The following is a 16,950-nucleotide window of genomic DNA, read 5'->3' as shown; positions in this document are numbered from 1 at the left end:
GGGCCAAAAAGTACAAAAACTTCCCCTCCTCTTCCCCAATTTGAAATTCTCAGTTCCACAAGTAAATGATCAATCTGTGCCCTCCCATACAAATTAATGTGTCCTTGCACGCATGACAGCAATGTAAAGAAAAGTTATGATTTCCTCAGTAAATACACCACATTGCAAACTAGTTACTCTGACTCAAAACTGCAAACTCTTCTGTGGAAGTCTGCGGCATTGCCTTGGTGATCTTTCTTTCACCCTTTTTATTTTTCAAGTCAGCCCAAACTGCCTCAAGTGGAATAGCTGAACTACTGTGCATACAGTTAAGCTGTAAATCATTGACTTTAGTTTTCTCCTCTGACCAAAGCAGAAATCTTGCAAATACCCTGTCAGACTCATAAGTTAATGATCCAATTTTTTTGTGAATTTAATCAATAATTCTGAGCTTATGGTCAAATGAAGTTCTTAGGGACTCTGTCGCAAGTCTTCCAGACAGTAAGAACTTGGTTAGAAAGGGAATGACGTGCGTAAGAGACAGACACGTAGTGTGTGGTGCTAATGAGAAGAAGGGCAAATACCACAGGTAATAACATGAGACGCTTTATCATGGATCTGCCATGGACTGTGCTGGGGAGTGGGAAGAGTCATATCTCAGTGCTTGGTTTTCTGTTCCTTCTTACGTGTGCCAATAGAGATGGATGGTGTCTTAAATTCTTTGAGGGATCCTTTGATCAAAATATACATACACCTCATCTACAAACAATCTTTGATTCTTTTTTTATGGTCCCTGCTCATTTCAGTGCTTCCAGAAAGATAGCAGATACTTTCCATGCTTTTGCTTTTCCCAAGTAGAAGGCAACACACTGATTCCACTGCTGCTTTCTGAGGTCTAGCAGTCCCAAGAGACTGTGGAGCCACAAACCCCATCAGAGGGGGGTGGTGGCAGCGAAGGCAGCAGTCGGGAAACACAAGAGAGAGACAGAGGTTGTACATACAGAGTGGGAAGATACAACGTGAAAAGGGCTCACAGGTACGAGACGACCCAGGTGAAAAAGAAAAGCTAGATGAAATTCTGCATATATTGCTCTCTACAGAGATGTCAGGCAGCCAAACAATAAATTGCCTGGGGATGAGCACCAGCAGGCTGCACCTGAAACACCTCTGCTTTCTAACATTTGCACACGCTGGGAAGGTCTCACAGCAGTTTTCTCAAGAGAGGCTGTATTAGCACTTGCATCTTGGTCATAATCCAACTCGGGTACTTTGTTTATATTCAGCCCGCCTGCTTTTCTCCCATAGTTTCAATTATGGGTTTGTGGAGCCTCATATTCAACTGTAGTACATATTGATTTTGAAAACATTATTCTTGGGCATTTCATATTGCTGCAGGGAGTTGGAGTTGGATATGTTGCTTACTCGAGAGAAATGTAAAAAAAAATCTTTAACATACGTCCCTTTCAACTCTAGGCATTATTTCTTGCTTACCAGGGAAATACATTTTAAATAAAATAAAGTGACAATTTTGATTGTAATAACTGCCAACATGACAACTCTCAGCAAAAAGAGTGCTGTTTGCTGGTAGAGCTGCTCTTGCCATAAAATTGGCAAGCTCCAGTGTAGTAATTATAAATTGGGAATAGTGAGTTGGTCTTGATGAAAACAACTTTTGTTTTTTTGCTATTTTTGGCTTCAGATGGGATTTGTGCAGGCTTACAATTTGTACCTGTTACACTTAGTATACAGTATATAGCTCAAGGCTAGGGAAATGTTCAGATTTTTGTCCTCTTTTGCACATTGCTATACCATAAAAATCCATTCTCTTTTATTATTATTGTAATATGTTTTTCAGCTTAACAAAAATCTTGCACAGGCATTACAAAATAAAAGCAGCAAAAATTTAACACTGTTAAGAAAAGCAATATAGAGTAAACAACATTAAACCACAAAAATCCCAGCACCATCTCTGTCTGAATTTATACACCCTGTCCTGAAATTTGTGGTCTGCTCAGTCATGTGTTCTAATTGCCATGGGCTTCTGATGATAAAATTAACTTCCACCCATTGTAATTTTGCATGGATTCGTGCACTACAGGCCTAACGGTTCTCTACTGCTTATAGGAACAACAGCAACAACAAGGAGTATTTGTTACCCAACTGGGTTTGATCCTGTTCTCAGGAACAGGTATCAGTGTGAGGCCTTCCACTGAATTCAACACGGACAGGATAAAAACCTATTGTCAAAATTATGCTATGGAATTAATCAAATCCATATTAAAATTCTATGGAAACTGAATGGCTTTAGGATTTGAAGTTTCCAATTCTCCAGGCAACAAATAATTGGACTGCGGTAAAATCTGCCTTCCACATTAATACTACTGACAAAGAATAAAAACATTAATGGAAAAATGTATGGCACACATTTTTAAAGGGTCTGTTTTGCTATACTGTGCACAGCAAAAAGTCTTCATATCTGACAGAATTGATACTCTGAAAACTTTATGTAGCAAACGGAGAAATATAACTAGAAGAACTGAAAACAGATGGATCAGCTGTATCCTCGTTCTATACCCATCTATAATCGGTTTATGTCAAATGAAGCTCCTTGTAATCATAACAACAGTAAGGAAATAAACCCATATCTTCCCAGGTTGTTTGAGTGGCTGCCCCAGTTCTCTGATTATCCACTGTAAATGGCTGGGAAGTATTGTTAAAGAAGTTAAAGCCCTAATAACCTTAGTATTCTTTTCAGTTGAGAAAATTAATATTCCAACTACTCAGAGCATAGTCCTCCTGTAAACAGAAGTATAAAGGGATTTTCTTTATGTGATCAGACCTCAGATTGATTCAGCCTCATGGGAAAAGCCCATATACAACAGTTGAAAGCATACCGTGCAAGAGTGAGGGACTAACTCATTTCTATAAATTTCAAAGGAAAATATGGATGCCCTGCAAATAACTAGCATTTTTTGCCTTAGAAGCATTAAATTAATAAAATCTCTGAATACCAAATGTGTGTCGTCTTTTTGCAGTATTTATTACCATTCAATTGGCTATAGCATTAAAGCATACGTATACTTCTTTTCAAGGCTTCCAAGGGATAAAAATTAGAACAAACCTTGTATAGGCCTGCTCTGTTATACTTGGGATAAACGTCTCATATGCAAGACCTAAAGCTGTGGTCATGGCAACACGTCGTTTCTATGCGGAGCTGTGAGCTTCCAGATCTCAAATGTGTTGATATTTGCTTCAAGGATTAAAAAGCAGGCAGGTCTATAAAGTCCTGGACTTCTAAGCAGGAGAAACATCTGGTGGGTGGAACCCTAAGCAGCTTGCTGACTAAATTCAGCAGTTTGGATTTCCTAGTTAATTCAGTTGCCCTAGATCAGTAGGTGTCACTGCAGCTAACAGGGGACATAACAGCATTGCAAACATCTGTTGGGAAATAATTCAAGAGGGCATATGACACAGTCAAGCAAGATACAAAGCCTAACAATGTCATAAAATCTTGACATCTCCAGAAATGATCTGTAAAAAACCAGAGTGATTTGTAAAGTACATATAACAAAAGCTCTGGCTCCTAGTCATTTCACGGCAAATGGGGAAAAATGCCGAGATTATTAAAGCAGCTCCCTTATGAAAGACTAGAAATAACCCTTAAAATTAAATTTAAATGTAAGTAAGAATGAATGAGTGAGCAAGAAAGATAAAGATACTAATAAGGTATGATTTTCAGGTCCACACAGGGACTATAAAATGCTTATTAACTGCCACTACTGCCGCGTGTTTTAAGTTATTTTATCACTCAACTTTACGGCAGAAGAAATACTCTAGAAGCAGTGCTGTGCTTTGATTAATCACTTTCATACATACACTTTTACAGAGTATTGAACATTGCCATAAAGATCCTTAGTGAGTCAGACTTGTTGGTGATTACAGGCCAGGCTCATTTTACATTTATGTTAATAGCAGCATTAATGAAATACATCTTTTACCTTTTTAGTGGCTCTCTAAATACCCTAGAGGTTTGTTATTAAATGTTTACTTATTGGGCAGAAGCATGCCATTGAGTATTACACCAGTGGGACCAAGAGCTCTGCAACAGCTGAAAAAACCACAGAAAGAAGAGAACATGTTTTGGTAAAACATGTTTCGACGTTTTGAGAATGGAGCACACATAGCAAGGGCTGGGCAACACTCTTCAAATCTTTACCAATATCCTAGTAGATGCAAATACCTCCGTGATACAAGTTAAATTTCTGGTAAACGGTCAGCTCTGTGCAGGGACCTGAGAGCCAGGAGGGGTGAGCATCTCTTTTCCTTGCCTCATTGCCAGGCCCGTGTTCCCAGTGACTGGATCCCGTTCCCTCTACAGAGGCTTCAGCCCCAGCGACACTGGGATGCCCCAGTGTACGAGACCTATTGCAGCAAGACCCCCTTATGACAAAGCCTTGCCCAGGTGCGGGCTTTGACCTGGCCTCCCTGCTTTGGCAGGGCAAGAGAAAAGCCCTGGTAAGACGATGAACACAGGAGAGGGCCATTTCAGCCCCTGCTGCCAGGTGGGTAGTGCCTCCAGTTCTGGGGAAAGGGAGAGGAAGGGGTAGAATGGGAATGCCACTGCTGGGCTGGGCAGCGCCATGTAAACACCAATGCTGTTTGGTAAGTTGGAAAGAGGCTTGGAAAAGAGAAGGAAAAATCCACTTTTAACTAGATTTGGTGAGGTTTGCTTGCCAGCTAGCCTGCTCTCTCCCTGCTCGCCCACCGGCCGGGGCTCGCTCCCAGGGCAGCGCCACGCCACGCCAGGCGGAAAGAGAAGCACTTTCCACAGCAAACAACCGGGCACCTTCTGCAATCACAACCAGCTCCCATGAAAAGGGAAAATGACCTAACCTGTGATTTATTACATCAATGGAGGCACACAACAATTTGTTAAAATGTTAAAATCGTAATGCTACCATTATTATTTGTATTTCACAAATGTAGCTAAACTTCATGACTATGAGTATCCTCATATTTAGCTATCTTCAAATTATTTTGGGAGATAATCCACATTATTTTAACGTTGTGATCAAAGTTAAACTGGTTATGGTCAGCAGAAAAAGACAAGGTTATGTAGAAAATGCAAATATAAAGAAATCCACATTATTAACACCAATATATGTTGCTCCTGTTATGTCAACATTAAGCAAACAAGTGCCTTTTTTGTATTTTTTTTTTTTTAATTTATTGTATCAGGCTGCTGGAGCTACACTAAAATGACTGAGCTTCCAGATCCAGTCTAATGGGAGTAAAACTTATCTTTTTAACAACTCTGATTAAACACAACCTCCCCCACCCGTTTATTTCTTTGATGCCCAAATTAGCATCTTTTCTGCAGCATTCTGAATTAATTAGTACAGTGACAAAGAATTAGTCCAGATAGGATCAAAGCTGAAACCATATTTATCTGGAATTTGAAATTAAGAGCAGAGAGTATTAACCCTCAGCACTTCAAGGAGCTTTCCACATGGCATACTTAGTAAGCCTTCCAGGAGTTCATTCAAAATAAATCAACAGTGCAATTTTTTCCCCACTGAAGTTTTGCTAAAAGGAAAATAAATTCGCCATGAAGCCTGCTACAATGGGGAACTGCTTTTAATGCATACCCTGTACATGCTACTTATTATGTAACTTGCAGGCATCAGTAGAACAAAGCAAACAAAGCTGAGAAAAGACGGTTAATCACATTTGTATTAATGCTTGGATCATCACGTTGTTCACAGACTTAAGGGCTAATGAAAGAATTCCCAGCACCAAATCCGAGAAGCTGCTTGCTGTAACCGCTCACAGGTAAATAATCTATAATCTTCAATGGAGAGGGTCACGTGCAGAAGCGAAATGTCAAACAGAAGCCCTAAATTACACAGTGAAGTTTACTCTGAGAGTATGAACCATGTGGACAGCAATAAAAGAAAATCTTCATTGCTGGTATCATTGTCTCGGATATTATCTGTGTTTCAGTATCCGATAAAAGACTGGAGGCTGTCTGCCATATGAAATGCAAGAAGTTGCTCTTCTGCCTAGAAATTGCAGAACAAAGCCAATCTAAGTAATCACCCCAAAATCTTTTCACTCATCATCTTCCCTAAGCCTTTGAGCCCCTTATCCTTAGTTTCTAAATGTGGAACTTGCTCTTAATTTAGATGGAAGTGAGTTACTGTAACTCATCCTGGTAATTAGGTATTAGGAAATCCTTACCATTGGGGCAGTTCTGTCCATCTGTAGCATATATCAAATCTTACTTCTGCAGCATATGAAATGACCAAAGACAAAAACCAAGGAACGTGATGGTACACTAAGATGGGCCACCTGAGTTAGAAGCGGTTGCTGCAAAACCACAAAGTCCATTTACTGAACCAATGGAATGGCATAACTCTCATTGGCTATTATGTAAATATAGACAACAGAAGGCAGCTATGAAGAGTCAACCTTCAGACTTCAAGGAACTTATTTTTAGAAAACATGCTGAAGTAGTCTGAGTATTGGAGACAGCGTTTATGAAGACGGGTCACCACTATTATTATCTGACCAGGAAAATCGTGATGTTGAGTGGCAGCTATGCATCTCTTTCCATTAAATGATGCTTCAATCATCTGATGACCATATTACTGGTCTTTTTGGTCACCAGTACAAGAATTCTGCATCCCACATCACAGACATCAAGAAAGAAAAAACAGCAATAATGGAGCACAGCTGTGATTAACAGCTTGATCAGAAGGAGGAAAAAATTGATTTATAGTCAGTCCAATGCAACAAGCCCTGCCTGCTTGTCCACCAGACTGTGGAATTACCCTCCACTCAAGTAAGGAATAATTCCCATATATTCTTACTTTTCCCTACTTTCATACAGCATCATCCATTTTTCCTTCTTGGTTCCACCCTCCAGACAAGTAATTTCTTCTGAAATGAATACTAATTCTCTCCCAGACAGTGCACAGAAACATAGCTATGCCTGCTCTCTATGGAGTCTACAAATGCCACCTGCCAACCCCAGGGGAACATGATAATCACACCTGTGTCCAGGGCATGGTAACTCCATGTTCAAAGCAAAGGAAAAGGACCAGAGTATTAAGCCCTTGACTCTGCTTTCTTAATTCCTATTTCATAGTCACGCATTTTCTCATTCCTCCACTAAAAGAAAAGCAAGCGCAATGCAGGCAGTTAGGCTAGCAGAAAAAAAGATAAATGCAGTTTCTGACTGAACCTATTCCTCTAAGGTTCAGTCAGTAAGACAAAGTAGGAGACACAGCCTCCCTGTGCAGTCCGTGGATGGTGCCAGCTGCCCCTCCAGAACCACTTGCTGACTTTGTGGTTTTCTCAGATGTGGGTTTGGAAATTCTGCAGTCAAGTGAGAGCCGGCACGCCTCAGTGTCCCCCCAGTGATTCCAGTCCTCTGCAGGTAACTGAGAACCACCTGAAGGTGGGACAAGGAAAGGACCAACTGAAGGGAGTTAAAAGATAGCTCTTTGGTTGCCAAACTTGGTAAGTACAGGCTGCTGAGTTTTTTCTTTAGTTTCATGCTTTTTCCTCTGTCTCTTTCCCCTACTACTAGCCACACGACCCCAGAATTCCCCAAAGTATCAACTACGTATGTATGTATAGTATACATATGTATTCTGCACGTTTATAAGGGGAAGGACTTTTCATTTTTCTCATATCATAACTCTCATGGTATTTGGTGCTTTTCTTAGCATTTCAGCTACTGCGGCACTATATGTGAATCTCCACTCACACTACAAAACTTTTTGCTCAGTCCTCTTGGCTATGGAAAAACAACATGGAACTGTGACATCATCAGAACTGTAGACACAAAACTCATGAGGCAAATTAAATACATGACATTTGCAACTCAAAACTGAAAACCTGCTACATTTGCACTCAGAGCCATGATACTTTGAGGTATCAGACTTGCTAATCATCTCACCACTGCAATATTCACCTTCTCAACCAAACTGCATGCCTTCCTCCCCTTACACACCACAGTGGGGATTTGTTGGAGCTTATGTGGCTTTCATGAAGTGAAACCACTCATTGCAGGTTCCAACGAGATTTCCAGGAAAAACATGACCCTTGAAAAATAGCAGGAATACAGAGGACTCCCCTAGGTTTCAACTGGGACGACACCCCAGCCTTATGAAAGCTCTGTTCTCTATGGGAATGTAGTGACTCCCTAGTGACCAATTAACATTGAGCATATATCAGCATATCCCTTCTACAAATGAAGAAACTGAGACACAGAAGTTAAAAATGACTTTGCCCAGTTTAAAAGGTCCTATTCGCTTTCTCTACTAATCACCTCAGAGCTATGATTACATTATCACTGCATATCTCCTGCTTCATTTTCCAACCAGTTTGCTATGATGCTTTTTCACATTTACTCTTCCCCCCCGCCATCTCCTTTAAGTTTTCTCCTCAGTCATCCCCTCCTCCTCTCCTAACACACTCACCTCCCCCTCCCTGCTCCACACTCCTTTCATATGCTCTGCTGCTGCACTGCTACAGAAATACCTCTTCCTGGAGATTTCTGCTGGAGACTGCAGGAAAGGAATGTGTCTTGGGACTGAGACGCTGCGCAGCACTATGCGGTGGAGACACGCTGAGATCTCTACAGTAGCTGAGCTACCAAAAACGGTCTCCACTCTTTCTCACCAGGATGCATTAGCCTGTATTTGAGCTCTGCACTGCTCAGAGTGCTTGAGAAACTCTGAACTAAGAGATAGTACACAGCGAAGAGACTCTTTCTAAGGAAGGCTTGTAAGAGGGAGAGAGATGGTTCTTGAATAGGAAAGGAAGGTTGTAAAGGCAAAGCGAACACCTAAGATAACTTGCTTTTAGGTTTCACAATGAACTTCTGAGGTTAAAGCATCACAAATTCCACCTCTGCGCCTCTACTATAGCCGACATTTTTACAAAACAGTAACATTCAAAACAATGCCAAAATAAGAATGGAGTTATATATACTGTATTTTGAAAGATGTGTTTCTGCATAATAAATAATAGATGGGTTTGCATTTTTAAACTGTTGAAATCCATCCTTCTGATAAATAATACCCCCCTCCCTGGCCTTGGTTATTGTACACTACTAATTAGACATAGTAGTTTGTGGTTAACATCCTTCCCTACAGATTTATTATTAGAGCTTGTATATTCTTTTCAGTAGAACTGTGTTAATGGTAAGGTCTGCTGGAGGCCACTTGCACGAAGCCACTGGGAGGAGAAATCTGTTTGCCTGTCAAAACAGTGGCTATCAATTAGAACTGAAAATGTGATTCCTTTAAGTGTCCTGGATGGTAGCAGAGATTTACAGTGATGGATTAGGGGGCTGAATCACTTTCATATAGTCCTAAAGGAAGCTTTCAGACAAACAGCTGTCCGCATGAAACAAATTCACCACTATTTTTGAGCAAGTCCAGAAGAACCAGTCTGACCTCCCTCTGCTACTTTCCCAGAAATCCCAGCTTTAGAGCGTTTCATGTGGCATACTGACAAAACCGATACTAGATTATTCTGTGGTTTTCTTAGGAAACCTTGGCTTAGGATAGCTATAGCAACAGGAGAAAAAAAAAACAATGCAGTTTCTGAAAGACACGATGCATCAAAAAAGAAGCAGTGAAACGATGCAATTCCACCGTTCACTGATTCGGGATGCAGCCCTGGCACACAGAGAGCAATTTCCCCTTTGATACAAGCACCCAGCTCTCATTAGCATCAGTTAGAGTTGTGTGGACATACTGATGGGAATATGTTCCCCTGTATTTTGCAGGAAATTAACACCACTCACCTGGGGACTGAAGGAGGCACTGTCTGTCACTCTCAGGCAGCCTCTTTGCCAGTTAATTAAGCAAAAACCACTGCCACAAATCTCAAGAGGAAGCTCTTCCCTGTTTTCCTTGGTACAGAAAAACTGACACAATGCAAAATGTCGGGAGCAGGAGCTGGGAAGTGGTGATATTCAGGGAAGATGAACTTCAGACTGCCTTTGCCAAGATCTTTTGTCACTATTTTTTGGTAGATTTTGAAAATCGTTATTAGAAATCAAATTGATTAGTTATAGCTGAGTTTAAGCTTTAAGAACGATTTAAGAAAGTATTTTCAACTCTCATACATTGTGGCTTTTGGTTACTGGTTATTTTCAGCAGAGGCTAGATGGCATGTATAAAAAACAAGTCAGCAAGACTGCTAACCCTCCAGGACTCCACTCCTAATTTCATGCCAGGAGAGTGACTAATCAATACAGGAAAAAGCAAAGGTCTCCACCATACTCCCCAAATGTGGCTCTGGCAGCTAAAGGACAAGGGTTCAGGATGGGAACGGTTTCATCCAGTTGCTACACAACAGACTCTCTCATCAGGCTGGGAAACTAGACTGAACTTATTAAAAACCTTTCCTCACTGCCATTTTATAAATAAAGAATAAATATCGAACTAAGTGACTAAAATTTTTGGTCAATTACATGAACTACACAGCTGTCATATCTGCTTTCAATAGGGAACTATGCGCCAGAAACTTCCTTTATAAGGTTTCAGTGAAGACCTGGCAATCACTTCTGTTTCTTGAATCTTAAAAGCAGTAATTCTGGAGCAATCAGATAGAGAAATACATTTTACTGGATAAGGTCAGAGAAAATTGCTAGAACAGTGCTTAAACCATGCAGTACTTTTATTTTGCTGGCTATTACAACCATGTAGCTTGAAGGTGCACAAACAACATAAACAGCCCAGATTCCCAAAACTTTCTCGTCCTTGCATATTTCTTGCCTTTCACACATTGACTCCCCGCCACAGATGTTTATACACTATTTTTAGAAGATTTATTTGTTATTGGTGTTTATACTGCCAGCCTGTTAATTTGTGTGTGACAACGTAGGGAAAAATCTCTCTGCTTTCTTTTTCAGATACAGCAATGCTTTGTTCACCACACAAAGGCTTTGACTTCTCACCACCCCCACAGCTCCATGTCCTACGGTTATATTCACTCATTCGGCTATTTGCAGTACTAAACCACTGGTGCTAATTTTACCTGGTGAACAAAATGAGGACAGATACCCTACAAATTCTGCATGTTATCATCTCAGCATAAGAAAGTTAGTCTGAAAAAAAGCTTAATGATGAGGGTGATAAAACAAATGTTAAATTCAGAGCTCATAGCAGTATAGAAGGCTGAAGAACACAGATGAAGTCTGTCACTCATTTAATTAAAACTTCTGACACAGGAGACGCCAGAAGAAAACAGTATCACTGCATGAATAAAAGCTAACTGGTGTTGATAAAAAACTACTCTGGGGTGTGTAGTCCGTCCGCCCGTTAAGGAACTTAACTCTTTTTTGATTCCAAACTGTGCCTGATTCTACCACAATTTCTCCTGATTGTATTAGTTATTAGCCTGTGTCTATCAAATAATTTGTAGGGAAAAACTCTGGCTTACAGGTTACCCATGAATTGAACACAATCAGTACTCATTACAATGAACATTCTGCTTATTCATCATTAACTGCAACTGATTACAGGTATTGTTTATACCTCTTAACCGGATAACTCATTGTTTAAAAACTACCTCCACAAGCAGAGGGGAGGAGAAGCCACTCTGAACTTCTTGAAGAAACACGTTTTGGCCACAGGTCCAAAAAATTTACTGCACAAAAAGCCCCCACAACACTATGAACACAGATTTCACCACACGAGCATGCACAGTTGATGAATTATGTTTAACTGAAAGTATTTCATCTGTAAAACAAACTAGAGACTTGACTGTGAAACAACTTAGGTATCCCGATTCCCATTTCTTTGTCTGTATCCTTTGTCTTCTATCATGGTAAACAGTGAAAAAGGTGCCTAATTTATCAACTATATACCACTCATTTATTTGATCTCTCTATGCCACTACTTCTTTCTATTTATTAGATACAACATTTAAGACAGATTTTTTGTCATGATAATCGAGTTGCCTTTGTACTCTCATATTATTGTTGTGCATCTAGACAACCGCACCAACGATGTACAGAATTTTAGATGAAGCTGCATTATTGACTTATAGTGCCATGATGCTGTTATTTTGTTCTAAAACTGAAAAGCTCAGTTGCCTGGCCTCAATTTTGTTTTTCTTCTCATGTGGGGAAATGAAACCCTTTTACCTCTTTCCCTCCAGTCATACAATTTCCTGCCATCTTCTGTCTCACTTGTACATAGCTGTTCACTTGTACCACTGTCTCTTGTCCAGCTGCTGCTGAATAGACAAGTATCACTACAAATGTAGTCCAGTGATCCTTGGAAAAAAAAGAAGCAACAGGATATAGGAATGTAAAGCAGAAATCACAGTCAAATCCAAGGTCCTGAATTTCAATAACTGGAAAGCTGTACACCTGGAAAAAACATTCCCCCAAGTCCACTCACAATAGCTGGAATTAACAACTACACCTTTGTGCTGTTAGACGAACTTCCTCTAGCAATTAGCTGGCATATTCTCTAAATAAGCAGAGTAGTAAAAGCCAGTTAATGCCCCGGTGCTGCCATTGGAAATCCTTAACAAAAATCACTAGTACTTAACAGATTGGTTGAAATTTGGTTCCAAATAGGGGACTTTCATGTTATGCAGAAGACAGCAAGAATTTTGTCTTATACAATGTGGCTAGTACTGTTTAAAACTGAAATGAAAAGGGAAAGGGAAAGAAATTGAAATACGTAAATGTTCTCATCTTGCTTAAGAAATGCCCAGAAGGTGGAATGGAGAGCCTGAGGAGCAAAATGCCTGGACAAGGGAAGAAAGTAAACAATAGATTTAACTACTGCACTAAGATGCAAAATAATTGCTTTTTGTTGATTTGAATACAAAAGAACTTAGAAGTGGTATTTAGGCTTAAGCAAAAAAAAGACAAGGAAAATATAAACGTGGGATGAACAGACATCAAATATCTGTGTGACTTTTGTTGCGGAGGAAGATTGCTGGGGAAAAGGAAACACTAGTATCGAGATAGATGCCCAACAGCACTAACACCTATGCATTACATATCTTCACCTGCAAGTTAATCTTATTTCTGTTAACGACGCTTTTTAAAAACATATTTAGTGGACACCACATTGCAGTTTGTCTTATCAGCACAACTAGTCAAAACCAAATATACACAGAGGCCTGAACGATATCCCACCTGGGGAATCCCTTCTCCTTTTTCTAGCGGTTGCTCTCCTGAATCTAAGCATGGCCTAGGAGACGGAGCATAGGCTTTCTATGTTCTTGTGGTTCCAGTCACAGCACGTACTAAGGAATATTCATTTCCCTGAGGCAGGGACAAAGGAAAAAGGTGTATTTCAATCTAGCCCACCTTTTTAATTCCCCTGGTAGGTGGAATGTTTACCATTTTACAGAACATCTGCTTGGAACAAATGCAAACACTGTGTTCTGTGGTATTTAAGCTTTCACACCAGAGAAACTCCATGTCTCCTTTCAACAAAAGAAGTTATTTCTCACATGCGTTATTTTCCTAAATATCAAACACAGAGAGAAAACTGGTTGAAAATAATCTCAATGCAACTTTATCAAGACGTGGAAAAGTCCTTCTAAAAGGAAAGCCATTAAGACAAATCAGGAAAGGCCTCTCTTGCCATCATTAAATAGTATCTTAAGCACAGGATTAAACTTAGCCAGATCACTTATGCTATTAATGACCTAATTTTTTGAACCAATCTTTATCATATCCCTTTACATTTGAGAAAAAGCAAGCTCTTAGACCCCTCCTCTCCTGAATCATAACTGTTTCCAAGAAACCAGTGTGTTGCACCTTTTTTGAACCTTATACCTAACTCCAAATCAGGACTCAAAAATAACTCAGAACCCCTATTCACGAGATGAAGAATCATAAGTCCTACTTAAATTCCTTTTATTACTGGCCTTCACCATTAGCCTCTGGGCCGTTCGATAGCCAGCAAGAAGCTCCGTTCTTTGAGCTCTCCTTTCAGATCCAAACCATAATCTATTATTAAAATTGTCTCACCTAAACCTTTGCCATCTCTAAGCCATGTCACTACAACACATCCTTGTCCTTGCACAGCATCTGCAGAAGTCAGCTGGCAGAGACTTGAGTTCATTTGCTCACCCCTGTTCTCACACGTGCCCTTCAGGCTGGGAGCATGCTGTCCACTGGATTGCTTTTCACTTGGTCCTTGTTCATCATGCTAAGACCAGCTGAGATCCTCCGCTTTGAGACAGACTGGAACATTTTCTTGCTTGAGGACCAAAATCTGTGAAACGTACTGAACTTGGAGAACTGTCAGGTCCAGAGATCAGTGAAAAGAAAAGAACATTTTCTTCAATTTTTTTATTTGTATTTTTGTGTGTGTGGTAGTAGACAGAGAGAGGGGAGAAGAGGGAGCTGAGGTAGAGTGATAGTACAGTCAGAAAGCATATGATAATGACTATAAAGAGGTTCAGAGCTTTCTAAAATTTTATAAGATGAACTACGTAATAAGGTAAGTGCTTTAAAACAGCACTAATTTTAAAAGTGCAAGCCGTTCCCCTATTTCCTGCAAAGTTGTCAAACACTAAGACAGAAAAGAAGGATGAACTCAGTGGGATAGCTCAGTGTTAAATAAGAACTAGTCAGGCTTCTCTCATGAATTCACCATCATCTAAACTGTGTGATCTCTCCACTCTACCAACAGAACAAAAGCTTAATCCATGTGAATAAGTGAATGTGTCTGTTTCTACGACTCTCTAAAGCTCATTAAAGCCTGCAAAACTAGAAAAACTCATGCCTTCAACAGGCGTTTGCCACCAGTGTGAAGCATGCCCCTCTCCCTACCCCTTCTTCATTTTGCTTATATAGGATGATTTCCAAAGGCACAAAGTTTGGCCTTCCCAAAGCTGCAGAAGCTGTCAGTTCTCTCCCACTGCCCCATATGCTTTTTAAGCTTTTGCACCAAAGCAAGAATGTTCTCCTGCAACATCTTAGAAAAGCAGTTATTAAGAAAACAGTGGCACTTCTGAAGTGGAATGGGTAGGATCCTATAGTAACAGATTCTTCTGTACTAGGAAAGAAACCTCATCAGCAAAGCATCAAAAAAGACAAGAATGGATGGCGGAAACTTCTTTAGCTGCCTGGATCCTCACGGCTCTGACTTCCTCCTCTGACTTCTGCCTGTCGCCCTCTCCCAGAACAAATTAAAAACAAAATAGAAAACACTGTTGCTGTGCCCGACAGGTTCAGCAAGCCTCCTGATCAGCTGAAGAATGTGACAGCCCATAGGGTTAGGAGAGAGACAAAGCCTAGAGCTCCAGTTGGAGTATGGTAGCAAAGGGACTGACAAGGAAGTAGTAGGCTGCAAACAGATTCTTTCCCTGAAAACTTGTTCTTCTGGGCAAAGGCTGGAGGTCATGGGCTAAAGCTAAGTTTGAGGTAACAAACTATATTAGCTACTATGAGATTAACAAACTTTCAGCTATACTGCCTGCATACTGATAAAAGGTTGTTTCCCCCTCCCCCTCTTTATCAACAAAAATAAGTCAGTATTGGAACAAGTGGAACTAAAATCGGAATAAACAAGACTATTTTGATCTGACATTAATTGTATAGTAGAGCTTGTTTCGTGCAATGAGCAAATTGGGCATGCCAAAGTTGAAGAAAAGTGAATATAATAAATATAGTCAGAACTTTTTTGTTCCCACCTACTTTTACTTCAAGAAATCCTTAGAACTTCGCATCTGAACTCTTAAAAGAACCCAAAAAACACACATGAAAGACCACCTCTTGTACATTAACACATTGAAAAAAGACGTTGCAAGGCTGCTGCCCAATTTTCTTTTTCAGCACCCCTCTCCTAGGCAGAAGGCATTCACAGGGGAAATGCCACCACTCTGCTTTTATTCAATGCCAAAAATGTACCTACACAAACCCTAGAAGTCCATAATGCTCTGTTTGATAATGAAGCAGGGCAGGCAGACTTGCCTACATTCCATAAATGTAGCCTAGCTAGTATTTTTTCCTGTTATTAACTCATTGGCAGTGTAGATTTTTCAAGAGCTGCAGAGAACCAGCTGCAGTTGGATATAGGGGATCAGCACTAGCCACTGCTGGGGATCTCAGTCCCAGTGCTGTCCCAGGAACATATTCCTTACAGTGTCCTCAGATATCACTGTGATTTGCCACTGCCACAGTTGCAAGAAACCCCAGCCAGATCTTTCCCATCCCTATAATCCCAGTATCTCCCCCTTTACATCTCGGCTCTTCAGCCAGTAACACTCGTGAGTTCCTCTTACTAATATTGAAGCTTGCGTTAAACACTTGACCTTCCCTTGAAAGGATTCAAACAACCACCTGCCTGACAAATATCTCAAGCCATTCTGCACAGCTCTAGCCAATACGCGGCTCAGCACTCCAAAAATCGGGGCTGGCACAGCAGCACTTGCGCGAGCAGGAGGGAGCGCAGGAGAGCAGGGCTGCCAGCCCAGCACCCAGCATGGCTACAGCCAGTGACCAGAGCTATCGGCTCCAAGTGACAGCAGTGCACGTACGGGCAACCTTGAACCAAGCAGTGCGCAGGCAGCCCAGCTGCAAACGTATCCTTTCTCAACTCCCTTCTGAATTAAAAACAAACCATCTAGCCCAAAGCAGGCTCTGGGGAGAATACAACTAGAAAGCTGTCACTTACAAGCGTAAGAAACAAACAAAAATGGCTATCTTTCAAAACACCGTTATCATCTCTTAGGTAATTAACCCTGCCTAGTATCAGGTACGCAGGGAAGGATGGTAAAGACTGGTTTAATTTAAAGAGTTACTCACTTCTGCCTGTCTAATTAAGAGTCAGTCAGTGACCACTGAAATTATAATCTCCCCTGACCCTTGCAGATGCGGAAAACAAGAAGGCAACAGAAGCAGGAGCAATGGGAAGGGAGTCGTGGTGTTCTCCATGTCTGGAAGCACTGCAGGAAGCATCTCCTGAC

General features: G+C 40.7%; 1 protein-coding gene across 3 annotated transcripts in view; it reads right to left on the bottom strand.

The window, feature by feature from the left end:
* The window catches only part of PARD3B (par-3 family cell polarity regulator beta), a 426,548-nt gene that overhangs the window by 100,900 nt on the left and 308,698 nt on the right, over positions 1–16,950 (bottom strand). The gene's annotated exons all lie outside the window — the stretch shown is intronic.

This window comes from Chroicocephalus ridibundus, chromosome 7 (assembly GCF_963924245.1).
Source record: "Chroicocephalus ridibundus chromosome 7, bChrRid1.1, whole genome shotgun sequence".
In the NCBI taxonomy this organism is placed as follows: Eukaryota; Metazoa; Chordata; class Aves; order Charadriiformes; family Laridae; genus Chroicocephalus; species Chroicocephalus ridibundus.
This window is presented reverse-complemented; position numbering and strand designations above follow the sequence as displayed.